Consider the following 18,644-nt stretch of genomic DNA (forward strand, 5'->3'; position numbering starts at 1 on the left):
AAGACGTGTTCTCGAGCTGGCTCTGGGGCCTGGCAATGACGAAGTCTGGCCTCCTGAAAGGTGTCTGTGTGCCAGAGGGGCAGGTTAACGCCCACACTGCTGGTGCGGCTGGAGTGGCAAAGGACTGTACTGAAGCTCCGTGTGCAGCTGCTCTATGACTGTAGAGGTGCTTGGCCAAGGGTGGGTAGGCTGTGGGGTGCGTATGGTGTGTGTCCCTGTTTAGTGGGATTCTGTGTGGCCTGCCTTTAGGACAGTGGTAGCGACTGTGAGTCACATGTGGAGGGTGTCCTTGTGACCCATGCTCCCGTGACCACAAGTCCACGTGTAACTGCAGAGCCTCATATGGCCATAAGTCCTTTTTGTGTGTGTAACCAATCCTTGTGCAACTGTGAGTTCAAGCGTGGTTGTGAATCCAGGTGGCTGAGTGCAGGACGGACACAGGGCAGGCACGCGGGTTTTACGCTCAGGGTTGGGCAGCTGGGCCCTGGTTCTGGCATTCCCTCTGGTCTGTGATGCTTCTGGGTCTAGCTTCTGGAAGCTGGCTGTTTCCTTAGGGGCAAAGGCATGGAGAGGCAGGAGATACTGACTGGCCGATGCTGCCAGTAGATTTTAGAGTCCTGGCCTGGGTGGAGGAGGTCAGGAATTTTGGCCTGGGCAGGCCAGAAGGGGCCACAGACAGATTTGAGGGTCGATCCCCAGGCAGAGTTAGGGACTGAGTGCCTCAGAGGGGGGCGGGGAGCGGTGGGCCTCAGAAGGGAGGGGAGAGGAGGGGGCGGTAAGAGGATTAGGCCGTTTAGACCCTTCCCTCCCACCAGGATCCCCCACCCCCAAGCTCCAGAAAAGATTTCTTCTGCCAAAGCAAAACCGTTTAGGCTCCATTTAAAGGGACAAGAAAGGTGGAGGCGGGGGCTTTAAATAACCTTTTAATTTCCCTTCAGGGATCTGGCCCTGTGAGGGAGGGGAGAGGAGAAGAGGGAAGGGAAGGGCAAGGAAGGGGAGCCCAGGCTGACTTTTTGGCCTAGGTAATGGGGACAGCGGCCAGGTGCTCGCTCCACGCGCTGGAGAAATGGTGGGACGCTGCGCCCCCCGCTGGCTGCCCTCCACACACGAACACACGCACACAGATCATCCTCGAGAAAATTATCACCTCCTACGCACACTAGTCATTCAGTCACACGCAGACCTGGATACAGGTGCACGTGCAGAGGGTCACATTTAGAGACACACAAATGAAGGGGGGGGGTCACCAAAGTCCCTCCCATGGTAGCACAGATGTGGAGTCCCTCCCTGCCCCTAGCCATCCCTACTTGGTAGTCCCAGGGGAGGTTTGCTGAGCGCACTCCCCACAAGAGGAATCCTGGCTGCAATTGGGTCTCCCTTTCCAGCAGGAGGGAGCAACATCTTTCTTTGCCCGGGGACCCAACTCCAACCTATCCCTCCCTAGTACCCTCCTCAGACAGGACAGGGGCTGCTGGGCAGACTTGGGGGTGAGGACTCCAACCTCGCTTAGGCCGGACTTGGGGCCAGGCCCAGACTTGGGAAGCAGACTGTTAGGGAGAGCACAGGTTCTGCTGGTGAGCTGCGGGCTACTGAGGGCTCCAGGCGGTGGGTCATGGGGCTCAACTAGGCACCTGCTCTTTGAAGGGACATGTCTGCCACACAGACTCTGGGCCCAGCTGGGGAAACCCTTGCTTGCCTCCTACCCAGGCCCTGGCCAGTGCCAGCTGTCCCAGTCCTAGAGGTCTGGAGGTGGTGGCTGGGTGGCCAGTATGCCTAGAGCCTCAGGGTACACACTGGTCCTCTACACAAGGGGACACCATGGGCTGCTCATTCACACTCCCACCCCTGTGCACTTCCAGAGACATGGTGGCAAAGTGCTGGGCTCTGAGTTGACTGTGGATTCTTGTGGGGAGGGGTGCACAAAATCCCTGGCATGTGCTGGGACAGAAAGTCAGAGAGGAAAACAGGGTAGGAGGGCTAAGGGGAAGGTGTCTTTGGGGAGGTCTGGGGCGGTGGAGAGCTTGGCATGCCACAATGTGGGTGGGTTTTACTGATTTACCAAAATGATTCCGCAGGTGCCACCGTCTAGACAGGAGCTAAGAAATGGAAATGATTCAGGGCCTCCCTCCCTAGCGTGTTCCTAGAGCCTCCCCACCCACCGCCCCAAGGCTGTGGCTGACACCTTCAAAGGGCTTAAAAGGAAGGCATCCCAGACTGGTTGGGGACCCGCCCCCAATAGACTTTCTGGGGGCTACTGGGGCTGGGAGTGGAGGCGGCCGTGCATTTTGGGAGGTGTTGTGTGTTTGTGTGTATTCATTATCCCGTGAGTTATGCGTATGTTGTAGTTGCAGGTATATATTCCTATATTTGTATGTAACATATGTGTGTACAGGTTTAAATATGTAACATATGGATGCAGACTGTGCCTTTGTGGGCTGCGCGCATGAGTGTGTGGGGAGATGTTTCTAAATTGGACCAAGGTGGTGGGTAGGCAAGGGAGGGGTTAACTTAGGAACTTTGGAAAAGTGGGTGCTCACAGAGCTTCCGGCAGCCTGGAAACCGAGACGCCCGGGTGCCAGACGTCTGTGCAAAAAGATCTGGGAACTGAGTGAGAATCCGAGGTTCCCCGAAAGTCCCAGGGCAGACCCCAGCCCTGCCATTTCTGGACTCGGTTTAGAGCAGCAGTGCCAAACCCAACCCCCCCTAATCCCCCGCATGTACACACACTCTGAAGGAGAGGCCCACTCAGCACCAGAGGGGAGGGGGCGGATGCCCGGATGCGGCCACTCTCTAGGCGCCCCAGACGGGCAGAGGATACCCTCGAATTGCGAGAACACCCGGCTGCGATGTCGGAGGCTCGCCGGGGAGGCTGGAGACCGTGCCGCCCCGCGCTCCTTCCCGGAGGCCCACTCTCTGCGTCCGGATCTGCCGGGATTCGGAGGCCTCATCCGGGCTCGGGGTTGGCGGGGTGGGGGCCCCGGTGCCACTCCCCGTCCTGGCCCGCTCCCACCCCCACGGCTGGCGCTCCCCCGGGCAGTGGCTGGGGTGTGGGCGGCTTAGAGCTAATTCGAGAGCTAATGGCGGCGGCGGCCCGGCCCCCCGCGGCCCCGCCCCCCACCCCACCCCCACCCCCACCCCCAGCCCCGGGCAGGGCCGCGGGCCGCCCGCATCTGCGCGATCCGCGGCGATTCATCATCGTGATCCATGGCGCGCGCTGACGGCGGCCCCGGCCGTGCTGACAAGACTAACAAAGCAATTTGCCACGAGCCATCTCCTGGACAGGTTATTAGCGCGGCCGCCGCTTAAAGAGCCCTTCCCCCGCCCTCAGCCCAGCGCGGGGCAGCTACCTGCTCTGTTCCCCCCCTCCACCCGGCTGCTGGCCCTCACCGCTCAAAGATACCCCTGTGGATTCCTGGCGCTCTCCGACCACCCCAAAGCGTCCCCCACACACACACCCTCTTAGTTGCCCCGCGCGAGTTCCTTCTCCCCTAGCTGGGGTAGCGCTACCTGTTGGGGGGCCCCTCCCCCCATCAGCTCCTGCCCCCCAACCACTCCCCAAATCCCCCACAAGCTCCTGGCCCCTTCCCACCATCTCTCAGCCTTGCCTCAGTGCTGACTTCGCCCCTCACCTTCTCACTCCCAGAGGTTCCCTCTACTCTCCACCCTCCTCACCTCCCCTACCCACCCCGTTGCCATCAGGGATTGGAAAACGCTGTTTATTACCAGCTTTGCGAGGAGGGGTTCTCCTGCCGTGTCTTTGAGTTTCCTCTGACCGCTCTTGCTCCAGGTGATCTTACTGTCGGGGGGTGAGGTGGCCCAAGGCCGGCTGGATGGCTATGGAGGTGGGAGGACACTGTGACTTCTCCAAGAGTACCCTGACCAGGGACATGGTGAGTCCGGTGGACTTTCTCTGAGGGAGGCCATGAAGCCTGGGGGGAAATGTTGGGCACCATCCAAACAGAGGCTCGGAGAGATGCAGAAACTTGCTGAGGGCCACACAGCAGATCAGGGCAGAAGAGGGACTGGAACCAGGTGTGTGGCCTCCGAGGCCTGGGCTTCATCCCTGGCTGCACCGCTCTGGGAAGTAAAAGAGGCCAAGAGACCAGGGTGCCCTCACTAAGCAACTGCCCTCCCACCTGCAGAGAGGGGTGGGGAGAGTTATATGTGGGTGTGTGCGGGACCAGATTTATCCGGATATAACATAGATAATGAAGGAAAGGAGCGATCCCCAAAAGCAAAGTAACTATTTGGTCATTTCAGACAAGTCTATTTCTTGAAAGAACTCTCTGGGTAGAGTGGACACAGTCTGGTTCTTTAAATACACGGCAGGACTGTGTGGGGGAACTGGGCATGCCCTGGATGAGCTCCTGGGTGTGTGTCTGGGTACATGGATAAAGCCAAGTGTCCATGTGTGTACTTGCACAGGGTGGGGTCCCTCTGAACGTACGGAGGGTTCCTCTGTGTATGTGTATGCTGGGGGCTAAGTGTGTGCCTTTGTGTGTACATGGGGGCCTGGGAGGGGCAGCGTGTGGCACCTGTGTGAACGTGTGTGTGCACACCTAGGGTAACTGGGCTTCAAACCAGGAAGGAGTCCCCACTCCCTTGTTCGCTCTTCTCTTAGATCCAGCCTCAACACTCCCAAACTGTCAGCTTCTGCAGCTAGGCAGTGAGGAGAGCCAGAGCCCTGCTCTGAGAGCCTGGGGGAGCTGCTTCTGCGGGATCCGGATCTAGGAGGGGAGCTCTTTCTGCAGGGCAGGTGGTCTGGAACCTCCACCGTGAGCCAGGTTGGTGCTGAGCTTGGAGGTTGGGGCCTGGGGAATGGACCTGGTGCCGGGAAGCCGGCTTTTTCTTTTCCTCTGGCCAACCAGGCCGCTGTGTCTTCACCCGCAGGGAGGCCCAGCTGTGTCGCTGCCTGTGCCACCACTGCGTCCCTGACGTGAAATATGGGGGGCGCAGGCTGCGCTGGGGAGATTTGTCATCTGTGCTCAGCGGGTGACTCTATCTGCAGACTATTAGAGTATAAAATATATTTTACAAGAGTTTTAGCTACAGGTGACTTGCTCTTTATTACTAGATGTGGGCAAAATCAATACTTCTGTAACTAAAAGATCATTTATTTTGCTTTTTGAAACATTTTTCAACAGGGGCACTGGCTAAGCTTGCAAAGCTATGATTAAGAGTTATGGCGGTGCCTGTTTCTCTTAACCCTTGAAGGACCACAGCCCAGGCTCTCCTAGCGCTGGTACCTGCCTGTGGAAAGCCAGACACATAGACACACATCCCAACTGCAGCAAAGACAGGCACACAGACTGAAGTGCACAGGCCCCCACTCCAATAAAGCCATCATGCAGATACACTGATTCTTATAGATGTATACAAAAACTCTTGCAGGTACACACAAAAATACAGCAGCATACACACTCCTTCCCACCCAGAAACCCACAAATCAAATGTACACGTGCACAAATGCATGCTTCCCACCAGCACATGCTTCTGCACACAAATATCTTCCACCTCATGCCCTACATACCATGACACTAAGATGTGCACAGTCACATTGTGCTAACTTCTGACCAGTGGCCAGCCAAGGGTGGGGATTCTGAAGCAGGTTGGAAGACGCTGAGAGGGGTCTCATGAATGCAGCTCTGGCCACTACTGGACAAGGAATGGAGAGAGCCCAGGAATGTCAGGAATCTGTGGAACCTGGGCCTTACTCCTGTCAGAGCTCAGCTCTCCTCAAGCCCTCATCCCCATGACAGCCCTGCCCCTTTGCTGTCAGCTAAAGCAGGGGGTGGTTTTTCTGGAAGCTGCCACATACGAAAGCTGTGAAGTCATACAACTCTGTCAAAGCTGCTCATTGGTGACCACCCCTGTCCTGGGTGGGTTCAGAATGATTAAGTGGCCACATACCATTCCCAGAATGACATCCCCTAGCCAGATTGGAGGTGTCCTCTAGCCATTATCTGAGTCAGCAAATCAGCATCAGCCAGTTGTTATTTATCTCAGGGTTGGGGAGAGACATGGAGGTGACAGTGACTTAACCCACCCATAGGTGAAGCTCTAATGGTGAGATTCCGGACAGTGAGGTTGACCAAGTGTATCAGTTATCTATTGCTGAATAACAAATTACCCCTAAACTTAAGTGGCTTAAAACAAACATTGATTATATCACAGTTTCTGAGAGTCAGGAATCCAGGAGCAGCTTAGCTGGGTGGTTCTGGCCTGGGGTCTTTCATGGGTTGCAGTTACACTGGTTAGGGCTACTTCATCTGAAGTCTTGTTAGGGCTGGAGGGTCCTCTTCCAAGAAGGCTCATTCACAGGACTGGCGGTTGGTGCTGGCTCTCAGCTGGTGTGTCTCAGTTCTCCTCCATGTGGTCTCTTCAACAGGATAGCTTGGACTTCTTTGTATGGTGGGATCCGAGAGAGAGAAAGGTCAAATAGAAGCTGTAGTCTTCTATTTGAAGCTGTAACCTAATCTTAAAAGTGACATCACTTCTGCTAAGTTTCAGTCATTATAAGCAAGTCACTAAATCCAACCCGTACTCAAAGTGAGGAGAATTAAGCTCTACCACTCAAAGGAAGAAGTATTGAAAACTTGGTGGACATATTGTTTAAACTACCACAACTAGGCAAGGGGACACTTCCGTTCTACCCAGTGTCTGCAAAATGACAAGCACCTCTTGATGGCTCCAAACCCTAGAAAAACCATGGAGCATCCTGAAGTGGGGAGGGCATGGCCAGGCGATCGTGGGGACTCAGGGGTAACCCTCACTCAGGACTACAGTAGAGCAGTATCACATGCACAGTAATTAAGTGCATGGACCCTGGAGCCAGACCGTCTGGGTTCAAATCTAGCCTCAGCCACTGAGTAACTGTGTGACCTTGAGCAAGCCACTTAACTCCATGCCTCAGTCTTCTTACTTGTAAAATGAGGGAAATACTAGTACTTACCCCTTGGGCTGCTGTGAGGATCAAATGAGTTAACATTTAACATTAAATGAGTTAACATTAAATGAGTTAACATTAAATGAGAACATTTAGCGTAGTACCTGGTAAGTGGTAAATGGCACATAAGTATTGGCTAATACTGTCAGTTCCTACCTCTCATTGCAGCCTGTAGGCTCTTTCTCACAAGGGATTTATTGAGCACCTTCAATGTTCCTCAGACTAACCCCATATCCCCACCACCAGCACCCCAATTACCCTGGTGGGGGGCTAGGCAGGGGGCTGGGCTCCACGAGCTCTATTTGACCCCGCCAGCCCAGTACTGCCTTTTGTGGCCTCTCTGGGAATGTTGTGCAATATGTTGGCCAGAAACATTTTATGAGCGAGAGGACAGGAAGAAATTTTCCTCTATCGACCTGCAGTCAAACCTGCTCCCTTCCCCTCCTCTTCATGTGTCTCCTTGGCAAGGAGGGGGACAAGGCGAAGACCGCCCTCTCAGCGGAGCCCCTAAGGAGCAGCCCAATCTCAGGGCATCTTCCTCCAACTTCCCCAGGGCCAGACCCAAAACAGCTGCTGCCCCCCAACCCCTGGCATGGAGGGGTGGGAAGAGCTGGATCTAGGGGACCTGCATGCATAGGACCTAAGACCCTCAGCCCCTTGGGGCAGGCACTCCCTCTGAGGTCACCTGGTCTAAGAGTCCCAAGACCTTTCACCCAAACATCAAGAAAAGAGAAAAATAAGATTTTTGTAGGAAATTGTTCCTAAAGCTGTCTATTCAATATGAAGCTCTATCCTCTCTATTTGGGATTATGTCTTTTCAACTTTTTTGACATGAAAATATCCTTTCTTTTATGAAATCATTCTGACAGCAGTTGCTAGTTTTCTCTCAGTGCCCTTATATGGACAAATTAGTAGCTGGCAACTTTATGCTGGAAGCCACATTTTAAAATATTACTCTCTTCCATGCAGGAAGCACAAAACTGTCCCCACCGCATCAAGAAGGCCTGCTGACCGCTAGCCTGGGCGAAGGGGGGAGCTCACCACATTCCTGCCCCAGCTGGGCCTGCAATGTGGTATGACTCAAGACAAGCCCCTTCCTCTCTCCAGCCCTGGTTGGTCTCCCCGTCCACTCAGTGAGCAGGTGGGACAGATGTTCTTTCTCAGTCTATGGTCTAGACCCACTCTGGCCTCTACGCTGGGTGCCCTTAGCCCTCCCCACCCTGAGATGACCACAGGTGGATGCTGATATGCTGGGGGGGGGGGAGGGGCGGGGGCGGGCAGGCGATGCCTGAGAGTCACCTCTAACTGCCCTGAAATGCCCTTCACCAGGCTCCACTGAAGACGCAGTCTCTGAGCTGGGGGCAGGGAGATGGGAGGGGTCTTCGGCCTTTGGCCAGGGAGACCTTCATGATGCGCCAGGGAAGGAGAGAAGGATTTGTCTCAGGGGCTCAGTCTGCACTGAGTTCTCGGGACCCCCTCCCCTTCCTGCCCCCAAGGCTTGGCTGGAGCACAAGGGGCCCCTTTGTGGGACCTAATCTCAAAGCACTGCGGCTTTAGCGACCTTCAGGGATGAAAGCACCAGGAGCTGGCGGCCGGGAGGTGGTGTGGGGGGCAGCCCCGCTAATCCCTGCGCTTTCGCCAAACAAAGCTGCCAGGAGGGGCTGGCTCCCGGGAGATGATCCAGAGAACCAATTCCTGGAGCCTAACCCGCTCTGACAGCCCGAAAAGGAGAGGCCCGCTGCCCGCCCCAGTGGCCCCAGCTCGGCCTTAGAGGCTGAGGGGGGCCTGGCCTGGGACCTTTAGCACTTTCTCCCACCCAGCCATGGATACCTCTCCCTGCCCGTGAGGACGTTTTTCTACTTCCTCTCTCTCCACGTTCAGCTCCACGGGCCCCCTCATTCCTCAGCCCCAAACGCCTCAACCTCTTTTGAGGTCCTGATCCTCTAGTCCCCCAACACCCCGGTTCTTAACCTTCCGCCCCTAAATTCCCCAATACCTCAAATCCTAAGCCCCCCAATATCCCAATCCTCAGTATCCCAGACCCAAATCCTTTAGCTCCAGTCTTCTGTCTCCTAATTTTGCAACCCCAGTTCCAACCCCCAGCTCCCAACCTCTTGGCTTCCCAATCTCCACTCTCTAGATTCTCAGCCCCCAATCCTTAATTCTCCAGTCTCCCAGCTCTCCAGCCTCCACAGCACACCAACCCCTGTTCTCTCAACCCCTCCCCTCCTGGTCTGACCTGATGTTCCTACTGTTCCCCCGGGATATACCTGGCTATCTCTGCCCCATTCCATCCCGTCTGGCCAGGCTTCCTGCGCCCCTTGTGCCCAGACCTGTACTCACCTTCTCATGGAGAAGACTGAGGGGGGAAGTGATTCTGACTCAACCCTGATTAAACCCACGCCTCCCACCAGACACTCCCTCCAGCTGTGATCACCCTGGAATCCTGAGGCTTCATCCCAGTCTCACAGGTGAGCACATCATCATGACCAGAAGAAGGGGCCGGGGTCCCTCCTGGGCTCAGTGGTCTGAGAAAAGCAGCCCAGCGGAGGGGAGGGGTGTCAGCAGGGCTGGGCTTTCTGCTGCCCCATCTCTCCCCCGGCCTGAGGAGACCCAGGATGCAGAAATCTCCACCAAACCCAGAGAGAGCCAGGTGATAGGTAGGATCACCCAGGCCAGCAGAGGCCACTGAAGAGCCAAGATGGCTTTGGGGCCCACAGGGGAGGGGTTGGGCAGGGCAAGAGGGTTGGATTCCCAGGAGAGGGGTGGGCGCCAGGCTAACCCAGAGCATTTTCCCACCATAGCCTCTGCCGTCTCCACTCACTAATCTGATTACGATATTTACCAACCTCCCATGGCCTGCTTGGGGCAGAGGGGGGTGTTACACTGAGGATCTCAGTTCCAGTTCCCAGCAAAATGGGAGGCCCAGAAAGGTGTTTATGGGCCTGAAGTGACTGCACCAGGCCCTCGCTCCTGCGTGCCCCAGGTCACAGGGCTATGGGAGACCCCTCCCCATCAAGTTTAGCCTTCTTCAGCAAGTGTCCCCTGCCACACTCTGTCTCCAAGTCACTTCTGGGCCCCTCATGCTGTCCCATCCCAGAGCCATGACTATTATGATATTATGCAAGCCTGGGGCAGTGCCTTCCTTCCTTCCGAAAGATCAAAACTTTAGTGGTGAGCTTTTAGGCACTGAGGACAAGGAGGTTGGTGGCATGCCCCAAGGGGCTGCTCCACCTGGTTGGAGTCAATGTCACACTCACTTACTTTGACCTCACACCCAGGCTCAGCCCCTTCCCAAAGTGTGTGTGGAGGGGGAAGGGGGTGCACTGTAGCACCTGTCTCAGGTTTTGCTGTGAAAAGAACAGAACAAACCTTGTTTTCTCCCTCTCTGTCTCTCTCTCTCTCTGTCTCTCTGTCACACACACACACACACACACACACACACCTGTGCACACACTTGCACACACTATTTATTAGTGTGTCACAGACATGGTCACACTGTCACACAGGGAAGGCCCACACCTCCCAGCCCCCTTCCTCTCCTCCGTACCACTGGGCACCAGACAGGTCTGTCGGGGCTTGGCTTGGGCGTGCTCCTTCCCCAGCTGGTGTAGGTGTTAGTCCAGTGGAGGGAGGACACTGCCTGTAGATGAGAAGGGAGCAATCTTAGGGAAGCCGAGGGGAGACTCTTACTCCTTATCTCCCCCAGATGGGACGATTTGAGAGGCAGAATGCCAGTCTCCAGGGTTGAGGACAGTGGAGGTGGTCCTCCCCAGAGGAACGACAGCACCTCTTCCACCTCCCTCTACCCCGGAGGTCTAAGGCCAAGCTCATTCATCCTTCGTAGGAGTTCAAATAGAGAAGTTATTCTGGGAAACAGGTAAGAGTTTCTTTAAAAAGCAAACAAGACAAGGCCAAATTCAGACTTGTACAAAGCTCACACTCTCCTGAGGGCCCTCTAGGGTTCCAACCCACAGTGTACTCAACACTCACCCCTGTGGGCTATTCCGGCTCTGGGCAATTACAGCTGTGGGGTCTGAGAATAGAGAAAGGATTGGGCGCCCCCTGCTGCCGGACCTCCAGAACTGCACCCTCTCCCCAGGGTGCCCGGGGCCAAGTGACCCCTCTCCCCCAAAATCACACAAGGTCTCCTCCTCTCACCTGTACCACCAGTTGGGTCAAAGAACCTATCCTGCCTTGGGGTCCCAATTCCCTACTGGTAGCTGATTGGAAAAGGGGAGGGCCTGGCTGAAGTAGGAGCAGTTGTCAGGGAAATGGAATGTCACAGGCTGAATCTTGGCTTTTTTAGCCCCTAAGGGGCTAAGTGGGTGGAGAGACTAACACAGGAAACTGGCTAAGAGAGGGGAAGACTGTGACCCAGAGACTAGGGAGGAGGGGACAAGGGAGAGGAATCTGATGAGGGAGGAGAGAGGGGACAGAGCAGAGGGGCACAGGTGAGAGGACATAGTGAACAGGACAGGTGAGGTAGACACAGGTGATGGAGAAAGAAGGATGTGCACAGGTGAGGGCACAGGTGATCTTGGCAAGAGCAAATGGCGCAGGGAAGGTGCAGAGTGAATGGAGGCCACCAAGGGGCTCACGAGCAGGAGTCAGTGCCCCCTGCCGCCTGCCATCCACTGGTGCACATCCGGCCCTGCGTGTCCAGCCAGCCCTGTGACTGATGGCCAGGCCCCCGCTGGGGCACTGAGGGCAGGCACTCAGCAGAGGCAAACAGCTTGGACTTCTGTAGCTTCTGGACTATGGGGCATGGTGGAGGCAGTGGGCAGAACAGATTGAGTTCAGTGCTGTGGTCAGAGGTCCAGACCTGGGGGTGGGGTCGGGGGGCTATGGTTGTGAGCCAGGCCCCAGGGGTCCTCGCACAGGCAGGCCCAGCTCCTCCTTCCTGTTGCAAAGCTCAGAAGGGAACCCTGTCCAGCTGGGCTGGAGTCCAGAGCGCCCGGGCTTCCAGCCTGCCAGGTCCCATTCAGGGCAGGACAGAGCCCTGTGTTCTGACCCTGCCTCCCAGCACCACCCCCCGCAACACACACACTATGCCCCCAGCACCAACAGCCAGGCCCAAAGAAGAGAAGGGGCAAGCTCACACTCTACTCTCAGCCTCGTCTTCCTCCACCCCTTTGCAGTTGTATATGCACGGGTGGAGGGGGTGTTAAGGAGACCATACTTACAGATTGTCCCACCGCAAATCCATGATTCCTGCCTCCCAAAGTGCTTACCCGCCCCGTCCCCTGTGGGAGAAAAGCCAGCTTCGTTACCTCCCTCTCTCAGCAAGGGCCTTTTGGAGGGGAGAGGGAGGCAGACTAGGGTGGACAGTGTGTAGCTCTCCCATGGTCGCCCAGCAAATGAGCTGGGCTAGGACCTGGCTGTCCTGCATTATCCAGGGCCCTGTGGTGGGTTCATCCATCTGCCCCCCAGCGTCTTAGAACTTTTCCACACACACATTACACAAAGGCCAGAAGATCTGTGGCCATGAGGAGGGGTAGGGGCCCGGGGAAGCAGACTTGAGACCCACCTTCTGTCTCCACATCCTATGAGGTTTTCTTGGTTGTGGGGTGAGTACCCCTAGGGGTCTCAGGGCCCTGGTACAAAGAAAGAAAGGCCACTCAGGACTCCAAATGAGGACGCACGAAGCAATGAGACAGGTGGCCAGGGAGGTGCTGAGCTTCCCATGTCTCAGAGAGCTCAAGAAGAGGCTGGAGAAGGAGGCTGGATGGGATGCTCTTGAGAATCCTTCCAAACCTGGAGCCCCGGATGCTCCCAGGTAGGAATGGAAAAAGTCACCCTCCCTCAGTAGGGACCCCTTGCTCCCTACTCCTCTTCCTCCCCAGCACGTGGTCAGAAGGAGAGAGTCTGAGGGGCCTCATTTCTCCAACTTCCCTCCCCCAACCCCCAGGTTCCCCAAGGGAGCCTGGTGTCCAGGCTTAAAGATGCCCCAGCCCAACCCCTGCAACAGCCCCCTCCCCGAGCTCCCCTGCCTCCACAAGCCTCCTGTATGCCTGGCTGGGGGGGCATGGGAGGATGGGGACGCCAAGGGGCTGGGGAGGGGGCTCATCATCAGTTGCGGCGCTGCTAATAGACCATCCTCGGCCACATCCTATTACTGCGCAGCCCCTCCTCAGCCCCCCAGCCTGGCCAGCCTGCGCCTCTCTGCGGCCCCGGGGACCAGGCATCAGATTGGAGTCAAGATTCCGCGAGTGTCATTTGCCGCCGTTGATGGTGCTGATAATAGGGACAGGCTGGCGGGCGGGAGCCGCGGCGCAGAGGCGGATTCTCTATTAAGGCTTCCCCCCTCAGCGCTGCAGCAAGCGGGAGGCAGGCCAGAGCCAGCGCTGGGCAGGCGAGGCCGAGAGAGTTCCGTGATGGGCTGGGCAGCTTGCCTCTGCTGCTGTCTGCTCCATCAGTGCAGGCCAGGCATTGGCAGACAGCTCAAGGCCTGGGCAGTGATGGGGTCAGAGGATGCCAAATCCCAGGAAGCGGGTGGAGGACAAATGGGAAGCCCCAGCCCACGGCTTTGCCACACTGTGCCCGGAGAGTCTGCCTGTTTGCATCCTACTTCACTGCCGGGGACCCAAAGCCCCTGCTGCTGAACAGAAAGGAAGGTCCTTGCTATCCTACCTGCTTTCAGAGCAGAACCATACAAAAGGTCAGTAACACACACACACACACACACACACACACAGCACCAGGGAAACCTGGCAGAGCCTCCTCTCAGCAGCCGAAAGCACTACTGGGAACTTGGCTAGTGGATGCTCCTATAGGTGACTTCACTGCCCCTGCACCTCCTACAGGACCACCACCACTGCCCAGGCCCGCTCCATTACCACCATCCACAGTACACAGCACTCGCTATCGCTGTGCCCCACTCCATCACTGTTGCCACTCAGCAAGTGGTTAAGTGCACAGGCTCTAGAGCTCCTCCAGTTACTAGCTGTGTTACCTTCATCATCTTTAAAATGGGGATAATATGAGCTAGCTCATAGGGTTAAAATGATTAAACAAGTTCCTACATACAAAGAGCTTAGAATAGCGCAAGGCACATAGTTAGTACTCTGTAAATAGTGTTGTTGTCATTATAATCCCTGTTCTCACCATTATCAATTTCATTACCACCCTCATCATCACCACCTCCACTGCCTTCCTTAATAGTATTAGCAGCTATCACTTACATAGTATTCACCAGGTTCCAGGCATTGTTCTAAGTATTTTACATATATTAACTAATTTCGTCCTTATGACAACTCTATGAGGTAGGCACTATTATTATCAGATGAGGAAACTGAGGCACAGAAAAGTTAAAATAACTTGCCTAAGGTCACACAGCTAGCAAATGTCAAAAGCAGAAGTCGAACCCAGGCTGAGTTCTTTTTTTTTTAGAATTTTTTATTTATTTATTTACTTATTTATTGGCTGCGTTGGGTCTTCGTTGCTGCACGCGGGCTGTCTCTAGTTGCAGCAAGCAGGGGCTACTCTTTGTTGTGGTGCGCGGGCTTCTCATTGCATTGGCTTCTCTTGTTGCAGAGCACAGGCTCTAGGCGTGTGGCCTTCAGTAGTTGTGGCACATGGGCTCAGTAATTGTGGCTCGCGAGCTCTAGAGCACAGGCTCAGTAGTTGTGGTGCAGGGGCTTAGTTGCTCCACGGCATGTGGGATCTTCCCGGACCAGGGCTTGAACCCGTGTCCCCTACACTGGCAGGCAGATTCTTAACCTGCAGGTGGCAGGCACCACCAGGGAAGTCCCAGGCTGAGTTCTTATCTACTATGCCAAGCTATCTCCCATTAGGGCCTACTTCTTTGCCTACAGTATTGCCACCTTTTGACTGTTGCCAATACTTCCCCATCACCTCCACCATATCAGCACCCCAGCTCTCTCCCACACTCTGTTAGCACATTAGTACCATCACCACTACCTCCATGGCTGTCTCCGTCTCCACGATCATCAGCCCCATGCCAATCTCAACCACCACCAGATTCTCAGCACTGCTACTCACAGCCTACCCAGAACAGAGTCTTGCTTCTGCCTTCCCTAGGCTCTGTGCCTTGAGAGGTGTGAATGTTCCCAGGGATTCAGACCTGTTCATGTGGCCAGATCTGGAAAGGACAGACAAAGAAATTTAAATTGCTACGAAGCTATTCAGGTGCCAGCTAGAATTTAAGGTTGGCTGGAGCCTGCAAGATGTGCTTTGCAAAGCTGACTTCTCAGTTCACCCAGGACGCCTAGTATGGTTTAAACACCCTTTTAGCATTCTGAGAGCTTCTGATGTGGAAAAACACCTTCTACCTCACAAACAGTTGGGCTGAGGACAGATTCATCAGCGCAGACACAATCCCCCCATTTGGCTACTTAGAAGTCTGTCTTCTCAGCCTACTGACAGCCTGTAAGTGGCAGGGACACAGCCTCATTCCTCTCCTTGTCCCATTTCTTCTCCAGTCCTCCACCCCACAACACACACCCAACACCAGTGAATAAATGGACAGATAAACTCTACTTGGGGCTGGAAGGGGAGGAAGGCTCTTGCTGTCCATGGTACTGAGACAGCCTTGCTCTTTAGGGACACACTTGTCCCCTAGAGACACACAAGGTCCCCTCTTGTCCTTTACAGATAAGAACTGGTCTTTGATTTTTCCAGGGCCCATCACAAGTTGCCACTCCCATCTCTGTCCCCCTTTACCCACCTTGGGGGTGACTCAAGAAATTGCCACGTTGAGCTCGAGTGGGTTCCAGGCCTGAAATTTAGTAGAATGTTTTCCCTGAGCTTGAAGTTTTAGCCCTTTCCTCAATCATCAGCACCAAGCCACCCCAAGCAGGCAAGCCATCTTCATAAAACAGCACACTTGCTGTGCAAACCCAGCAGGCAGGGTCTTGAGCACCCCCCTTCCCTCTTGTTGGCCACCTCTGCAACCCCTATATGGAAATCCTCTGATTCCTGCTGCCGAGTCTTGCCCCCCAGGCTAGATAATTGGATGCCTTTCTTTCGAATATCCCTGCTGGTTTCCAGCTGTGTCGAGGGTACAAAGTAAACAGGAGATGCTTAGGGGCCTTGCACACAGTAGGTGCATTCAATTTTCGAGGCACTGTGGGCAGGGACCCCTTCCTCTTTGCTGGTGCCCACCCTCACCCCCAGGGCCAGCGTGGAACATGCCCAAACTGGAGGAGAGTGAGTTGGACTTTGCCTCTTCACCTGGTCAGAGAAGAGAAAAGACAGCAAGAAGGCCCCAGGCAGACATGGGGTCTCACTCCAATCTTCACCCTGCTCGCCCCTGCCCCCAGCCTCAGATGGGCCATGGGCTTCTCTCTCCAGGAAGGTAATGGCTTCTGGCCTGAAACAACTGAGCTGCTGAGCCACTTCAGATTGGCCTCCCTCTCCCCACCCACTCCTCACACACTTGTACTTGGGGGCTGGAGGGAGGGGGATTCTGTCTGCCTCCCCTCAGGGCAGACTGCCCAGACTAGTTCCCCCGACCCGACCCGTGTGTGCTCTCCTAGGTAATAAACCTGAATGCGGGAGGGGAAATTGTCGTGGATCCCAAGGGGTCTCCCTTCTCCCCAGCCTCCCTCCTTTGGGGGGGGGGGTGTCAGATTTCATCGGCTGTTGGATTTTTTTCTGCGGTCTGCCTCTTCTAAACTAATTATAATATTGTAGTAACAATAACAGAAGTTCCCACAGCTTGAGCACCTACTCTCTGCTAGCCACTCTGCCACATGCTTCACATTTCCTTTATATAGATCCTATGAGGAAGGGATTATCTTATCCCCATTTTAAAGATGGGGCCTGAGGCATACAGAGATGAAGTACCTTACCCAAGGATACATATCCATCAAGTGGTGCAGCAGGATTTGGATCAGGGCAGGCTGGGGGGAAGGAGGGCCCAACCCAGCTAAGGACCACTGAGATGCCACTGAGCTCCCCCTGGAGGAACCCTGGGTGTGTGTAGGGGGGTGCTTTTCCCACCCTCATTCCCTTTAATCCTGCAGGCCTCCCCCTGTGTACCCCTGTGGTGGGCTCCTGCCTGGGCGGCCCCTCCCCACAGCCTGGCTGCTGATTAATTGTGACTCAGCCCTCCCTGCAGCCAGCTAATCATATCTGCCCCATTGGCAGCCAGAGGAATCCTTCCTGAGCATGAAATCAGGCCTGACTGCCCCATGGGGGGCCAGGCACTTTAGGTGTGAGGAGCTGGCCAACTGGACCTACAGGTCCTGTCCAGTAGGTCAGGGATACCCAAGAGAATTTCTTCTTGAAGGTCTGATTCCTCCAGCTTCACCTCCAAGGGATTCAGGACCAGAAAGGTTGCAGGAGGGAAGGCCAATGAGGGAACCAAGCCCAGACAGCATCAGGGCCTGGCTGTAGTTACACAGGGAGGGGACTCTCCGCCTACCATGCCCAGCAGCCTGAGACACCAGAGCACATCTTCACCCCACCGTAGAACCTCCCTCCCCCACTGACCAGGGTCCAGGGGTAAGCCCAGACCACTCTAAGGTGGATCCCAGGTTCTGAAAATAACCCTCTCTCTCTCTCTCATACACACACACACACACACATATACCCTCTTTCCAGTGACAACAATGGTGTGTGTGATGGACACAGGCACACATGCACACAGAACAGGGGCTGGAGGCAGCAGCCAGTGCCATGCTTGCTAAAGACTCATTAACCCTGACCCCTCTTCCCCATTGATCGAGTCAGCCACAGGATCACTCTATCACTGCCTAGGGCATGGGGTGGGGTGTCCTCCATGCCACAGTAATTGCCCTCTGCCACCTTGACAGCGGCTGTGGGGACTGAGAAGGTGACTCCATTTAGTGTTCACTGTCTGTCCATGCAAAGGATTGGCCTCTCTCAGAGGCGTGCTGTATGTGTGTGTGTGTGTGTGTGTTAAGAATATGTGTCCATGGTCATTTTGTGTGTCCAAAATGAGGGCCTGTCTGTGGTCACTGTGTGCCCTCAGTCATTATATGTGGCTGTGATGTTTGTGTGAGGGGTGTGAGGCTAAGGATATACATACCGGCAACCGCAAAAGCATACATGGACATACACTGAGCATGAAAGCATGTGTGTTCCCTGCACATACCCCAATCATACACACTGAACACTTTACACATGAAAAGTGGCTGAGACATTCCTGACAGCCTGACTTCCGTTGTCTTGGAGCTGGGTTCTGTGCCCTTTTCCCGGATGGGTAGGGGGAAGCTACTGCCCTCTTTCCCCAACCTCCTCCCTGACTGCACCTCAGGGAAGCAGCAGGCCCAGAGGACCTGGTGAGGAAAGTCTTGGACCCCCAGCCTGCAGAGAGGACCCCCAGCCAGAGTCACCAAGGGGACTCAGTGTCATGCCTCAGTCCCTTCCACCCCGTTGCAGAAGCCCAAGAGTAGGCTCAGACTCCAGAAATATGGGCCATCCTGGCAGGCTTACACTCAAAAACACTCATGCTCACAGACACTGGCACATGCTTGTCCTCAGGGTCCTTCCAGGGGGACTATGCCCCTGACCACATGTCTGCATGGGCCATCCTGTGGCTGACATCTCCACCTGTGTTGGGGGTGTCTGCTGGGGCGGCAGGGAGGCACCACATCTAAATGCAGGATGGTGTGTCTGTGAATGGTAGAGCGTCTGCCTGTGTCTGCGACTGTGTACGTGAACGCTCGTGTGACCGTGAGCCACTGCTGTGTGAGTGTGTGAGCGATCA

At 55.3% G+C, this 18,644-nt stretch overlaps 1 pseudogene across 1 annotated transcript in view; it reads right to left on the minus strand.

The window, feature by feature from the left end:
• Nucleotides 1-3,761: 3,761 nt before the first annotated feature.
• LOC309657537 (fatty-acid amide hydrolase 1-like) overlaps nt 3,762-18,644 on the minus strand; it is a 47,503-nt pseudogene continuing 32,620 nt past the window's right edge. Inside the window, exons 15-16 of the transcript XR_014268806.1 lie at nt 9,290-10,589; nt 3,762-6,402 (exon numbers count right to left, since the gene is read on the minus strand). The product of XR_014268806.1 is annotated as a fatty-acid amide hydrolase 1-like (transcript). The remainder of the gene's footprint in view (nt 6,403-9,289; nt 10,590-18,644) is intronic.

Source organism: Balaenoptera physalus, assembly GCF_965194825.1.
Source record: "Balaenoptera physalus genome assembly, chromosome: 1".
In the NCBI taxonomy this organism is placed as follows: domain Eukaryota; kingdom Metazoa; phylum Chordata; class Mammalia; order Artiodactyla; family Balaenopteridae; genus Balaenoptera; species Balaenoptera physalus.